The 5,998-nt window shown below is 49.7% G+C and overlaps 1 pseudogene; it reads left to right on the plus strand.

Moving 5' to 3' along the window:
- The first annotated feature begins 210 nt into the window (after window positions 1-210).
- LOC121133852 lies at window positions 211-1,288 on the plus strand (annotated as a pseudogene).
- Window positions 1,289-5,998: the final 4,710 nt, after the last annotated feature.

Raw genomic sequence — 5,998 nt, forward strand, 5'->3', positions numbered from 1 at the left:
AAAGAAATAGAAGCAGGCTAGTTCCCCAGTTCCAGTGCCGGCTGCCTCCCAGCAGCTTGCCTAAGGGAAAGGGAACGCTGGGAGCTCTGGTGGCCCGCCCCAGTCTTTCCCTGAACCACGAACCCTCACTCTGCCCAGTGCAGCAAGATCATGTATCCCACAGAGAAGGTGAACTGTCTTGATAAGTTATGGCATAAAGTATGCTTTCACTGCGAGACCTGCAAGATGACCCTGAACATGAACTACAAGGGCTATGAGAAGAAGCCCTACTGCAACGCACACTGTACCCCAAGCAGTCCTTCACCGCGGTTGCTGACACTCCGGAAAACCGCTCAAGCAACAGAGTGAGCTGCAGAGTCAGGGGCGCTACGAGGAGGAGTTTGAGAAGAACGAGGGTAAAAAGCTTTTCAGCGTGGTGGCAGACACACCCAAGCTGCAGGGAATCAAGAAGACCCAGGGCCAGATCAGCGTTTGAAAAGAGCCGCTTGGGCCGGGCGGTGGTGGCGCATGCCTTTAATCCCAGCACTCGGGAGGCAGAGGCAGGCGGATCGCTGTGAGTTCGAGACCAGCCTGGACTACCAAGCGAGTTCCTGGACAGCCTCCAAAGCCACAGAGAAACCCTGTCTCGAAAAACAAAAACAAAAACAAAAAAAAAAAAAAAAAAAAAAAAAAAGAGCCGCTTGGGGCCCAGTGGAGGTGAAGGTGAGGAACCAGAGCAGAACCCAGGACAGCAGCAGCTACTGGAGGCCGCCAGAGCAGCAACAGCCTCAGCCTCACCACATCCCAACCCATGCCCCGGTTTACCAGCAGCCCCAACCACAGCAGCTGACTCAGTCCTACGATGGCTACAAGGAACCTGCAGCCCCTATCTCCATGCAACGTAGTGCCCCAGGCGGTGGTGGAAAAAAACGGTACCGCGCAGTGTATGACTACAGTGCTGCCGACGAGGTCGAGGTCTCCTTCCGGAATGGGGACACCACCGTCAATGTGCAGCAGATCAATGACGGCTGGATGTATGGGACCGTGGAGCGCACTGGAGACACAGGGATGCTGCCAGCCAACTACGTGGAGGCCATCTGAGCCCCGTGCTGCCCCACCCTCTGGCTTCAATGCATTCCATGCATCACATCTGTCCTGGGGCCTGACCCACCCACCCTTCAGTGTCTCTGTCTCTTAAGATCCGCCACTGCTTCACCCCTGCCCCTCCTCCAGCTTCTTTTGCCGACCCAAGCCTTGTTCTGCCACTGTCTGGGGCTCCTTCCTCTGGCAGGTTTTCCCTTGGACCAACCGACTGATTTTTCTCTCTGAACGGAACAAGCTGGCACTCTGGGGGAGGGTAGGACTGTTCTGGGGAGGGTGGGCTCACAGGGCTGGTCTGAAATAATTAGTAGGAGACCCATTAAAGAGATTGGATAGGCAGGGCATGTAAGCGTTTCGGGATGGGTCGGGACAGGATGGAACAGGAGTGGGTCAGGTATTCTGGCACTCGGGAGTCACAGAATACTCAGTGTTACACAGCTCAGGGGGAAAGGTATCCTGGAGCTCCGGAGCCAAGGACCACCACAGGTTGCAGTAAGCTTAGCAGCTTACAGCCTTGCCTCAGGGAAAGGCTTCTCAGTGTATCAGCTCTGCTCTGGCAGGACAGGGTCTTCCAGCCGGTGATGTTCGCCTAGTGTAGCAGTTTTGCTAGGCAGGAGGTTTCTCAGGCGAAGTTGCTACAGTTCAGCTCTGCTCCTGGACAGCGGAGAGCGGGTAGCCGGGAGCAGAGTGTAACAACTCCGCTCTGCCAAGGAAGGTTTCCCGGGCAAGTGTTACAGCGCTGCTCGCTCTGCTCTGCCCAGGGTCGCCTCTGCTTGCTCTGCCCTGTCGCCGCCGCAAAACAAGATCTTCACCCAAAGCTCATCCAAAGGGGTTTATTGGAAGACAGCTGGACCAGCTAAGCTGAATATACACAGGGCTTATATAGGGATTCTTGGGATTGGGGAAATTTTTCCAGAGTAGGGATTGGTTGGATTTCAGTGCTGAGCTCAGATTGGCTAGAGCTCTGCTCCGGGATTGGTTACTTTTTTACACAGGATTAGGGTCAGATTTGGCTCTGGTTTCAGGGCCAAAGTGTGTTTCTTTCTCTGGTCCTTTTTAGCCTTTTGGCTCCAATTTTAGGGCCAGGGTACATTTCTTTCACTGACTCTGATTCCAGGGACGAAGTGTGTTCCTTTGGCACTGGTTTTAGGGTCAGGGTACATTTCTTTGGTTGTGGTTGCAGGGCCAAAGTGTGTTTCTTTGGCTCTGCTCAGGGTGAGTTTCTTTGACTGGTCCCTTTTCCCTACAGGGCATAGTGGCACATACCTTTAATTCCAGCAGTGGGGAGTCAGAGACAAAGGGATCTCTGAATTCAAGGCTGGCCTGGTCTGCATCATGAGTTCCAGGACAGCCAGATGAGACACTGTCTTGGGGAAGGAAGGATTAGTTAGCTCCCAGCTTCACTTCCTGCCTTAGGCCCTTCAGAACCCCTGACCTAGCTCCCCTGGCACTCGGTATCCTAGGGTTGGGGTGAGCCCCATACTCCTCATACCTCCAGGTGGTAAGTATTAACGCCTCAGTTATGTTGGGACCAATGTGACGAGTTTACCTTTTTGCTAGTTCGCCCTCCTCATCCTGTGTGTTCCTTCACACACTGAGTGTGCCGTCCTGCCCACACAAACCTAGGATGGCCAAAGAGCTCCTCGGGAAGCACAGCTTGGGTCAACTTCTTGCCTTAGTTTTAGGGGCAGCGGCGGGACGCAGGGAGCGGGGTGTTCTCAGCGGGCCTGTTTCTCCCCGCCTCCCCCAGCTCCAGGGACTCTCTTAATCCCCCTGACTGGGGGCCTGCTGTGAAGGGTAGAGCAAGGGATGCCTCTGCCGCTTGAGCTAACTGAGCTGTTCCTTCCTGCTCCCCAGGGAGGAGGTCTCCGCGTCTCCTATGGCCTTCCCTGCGACAAGGCTAGGTGGAGCTTGGAGCTTGCGCAAACGCACGGGAGGCCCCATCCTTTCGCTCACTCACTGGGGAGGTGGGAGAAGGCTTTCCTGTCCTTGTGTCTGAGGCTACAGAGTATGGTAGGACCAAGTCACCCACACTGAGGCACCTCCCTCGGGTTCTCCTGCCCTTGGAGCAGGGAAGAGAGTCCAGGACCCCAAAGCTGGCGGCACCATCTCTAGACTGGTGCTAAACTCTCAGGTTCGCACCTGGGGCCTGGGACAGTCCTCACTTGGCTTCATTCATTTCTGAGTTTTCTTGTCACCTCTCCTGGGTCCTCCGACTCTCATCTTCACTTTAAGTCTCTGTCAGGTCCCTTTGCACACAGACCCTGCTGCAGGCAAGGTTAAAACCTGAAGGCACTGGTCAGATCACGATGCATTGGTCCAGACAACCTATGAGGGTTTAGTGAGGAAGCTCTCCCGCCTGGCCGGTCCCCTCTCCTGTGTGCAGCATGGGATCTTTGTGGAGGCACAGCAGGAGTCCCTGGGGAGGTGCCAGTCTACTCCATTTCCTCTTGATCTCAAAGCACAATGCAGTTCTGGGGAGCAGAGGTCAGGGACTCTCGCCCTTGGAGGGCCTGTGCTTGGGAGGCGCCACAGCCTGGTTCCAGTCAGCTGGACCTCCCTTCCCAACATAAGCCCGTGCTCTTCTACTGCTCTAGAAATGAGGGAGACGCTTACACACCCATAGAGGGAAGAGGATCCATCTACTGGTGCTGAGGGCCCCAGTGGAAGTCCATATTCTTTTCCAGAAGCATCCCCCCCTAGGAGAGCACAGGATCCCAAAGCCCATGGTCTCTTCCTTTGTAAAGAAAGGTCTTTCAGCCAATCAAAACCCACGGGGGGGAAAGGCATCCTGGCTAGACTTTTGGGGGCCAACCCTGCAACACAAGAAGATGGTGGTGAGGATATGAATTCTCCCCACACTGCTTCCTGTTTCCCCGTCCTCGTGTCCCTCCAGGGAGCATTTTATTTGCTAATAGCTGGACACAAAACAAAAAGTACCATCCCACAAAGCTTGTATTTAAAAGGTAACGGAAGTGACCCTGTGAAATTCGTCTCTGTCAACATCTCGTGTGTGTGTGTGTGTGTGTGTGTGTGTGTGTGTGTGAAACTATCCCACTCATCTTTTATATGGGGTTGTCATCTTTCTTTGGTCTGTTTGGTCCCCTCCCTCCTGGCCTTGCACTCGGGATCAGTTCTTTCTGGCCTGTTATGATTCTGAACATTGACTTGAACCACAAAGTGAATTTTTATCCTGGTGATGCAAATAAAAATCTAATTTTTACCTGCAAAAAAAAAAAAAAAAAAAGAAAGAAAGAGAGAAAGAAAGAAGGAAAGAAATAGAAGCAGCCATCAAAAGTCTCCCAACTAAAAAAAAAAGTCCAGGGCCAGATGATTTCAATGCAGTATTGTACCAGAAAATCAAAGAAGAGCTAATATCAATACTCTTCAAATTGTTCCACACAATGGAAGCAGAAGGATCACTGCCAAACTCTTTTTATGAGGCTACAATCACATTAGTACCCAAACCACATAAAAGCACAACTAAGATTGGGAACTACAGACCAATCTCCCTCATGAACATTGATGCAAAAATACTCAGTAAAATACTGGCAAATCAAATCCAAGAACACAGGGGATGTTTTTCCAGGAAGATATGGTGATCTTAAATATGCATGTGCCAATAACATTGCTTAAAATCAATGAATAAAAATTGACAGAATTTTAAAGGAAAAGAAACATACTCAAAATTAGGAAGAGAATATGCCCCAAATTCCCCTTCACAAGGACACAGCTAGACAAGATTGTGATGCACTCAGTGACTTCACTTTAACCTATCACCTGCAGAAACTCGGATTTCAAAATGGTCGCAGTGACAGAGGCTAGAGGTTAGGAGGGGTGGGGTGTAAACATCAGATGTGCCCATGCTAAGCAATTGTTCTGCCTCCAGGCTTCACCCCCCAGCCTGACTTCAGCAGATTTTGAAGGCTGAGTTCAAGTCTCAACAGCCAGGATCAACAAATTTAAAATGAAAATATACTCCACACACTAATGTGGTGAAATTAAGCTAGAAATCAAGATTAAAGTAATAACTAGAAAATTCTCCAGTGCTGGAAAACTAAGCAATAATACTTCTGAAAAACCCTTGGGTCAAAACTGAGATCCCAAAAGGAATGAGGACGTATTTTGAATTCCGTGGTATTCCGTGGTAATGGAGACATGGCAACAAAACTTGCTAATGCTCATTTAAAGGACACTTTGCAAAATGCAATGAGTATCTTTGTTAGGAAGGAAAACTGGAAATCAACTATTAAGATAGCAGACTCAGGATAATAAAAGACAGCAAAGCAAATGCAAAGCAGTAAGAATTTTCTAAAGGTAAGAAGATATTGATAAAAGGGAATGTAAGCCTAAAAACAACAAAATTGAAGGGTTTTTGTCATTCCTACGTTGGGGGAGGGTCTTCATCAGTCTGGTCCAGCTGACTTGTCCGGTCTGTACCTGAAAGGGGGAGAATGAATTGAGGAAAGGAATAGGCAAGAGACAGAGATAGAGTCAAGAGAGCACCTGGTGAATGCCAGCATCTGCCAGCATCAGCCCCAAGTTATTATTCAAAGCTCCTTTATATCCCAATCTAAAGGGAGGGAAGAAGCAAAAGGCTTCCTTTCCAAGATACAAAGAACAAGCAAGCATAAATCACCTCTTCATACCGAAAACATCAAGTAGCCACACCCTAAACCAAACATCCTGTTGTTTAGGTAAGATATCCATGACTTACATCTTAGGCCAAATATCCCATTGTTGAGACAAGACACACAATCGCCACACCTTAGGCCAAACATTCTGTTGTTTAACCTTGAAAGACCAATGATGGGTTTGAACTCTCCCATCTTAAGTCCAGATGAAACCCTGAAAGTTTTTTGTTTTTTGTTTTTGTGTTTAATTAGGTGATTAAGCTAAAGGGGTTAGAGAGATGGCC

This window comes from Mesocricetus auratus, unplaced genomic scaffold (assembly GCF_017639785.1).
Source record: "Mesocricetus auratus isolate SY011 unplaced genomic scaffold, BCM_Maur_2.0 Super-Scaffold_100024, whole genome shotgun sequence".
Classification (NCBI taxonomy): domain Eukaryota; kingdom Metazoa; phylum Chordata; class Mammalia; order Rodentia; family Cricetidae; genus Mesocricetus; species Mesocricetus auratus.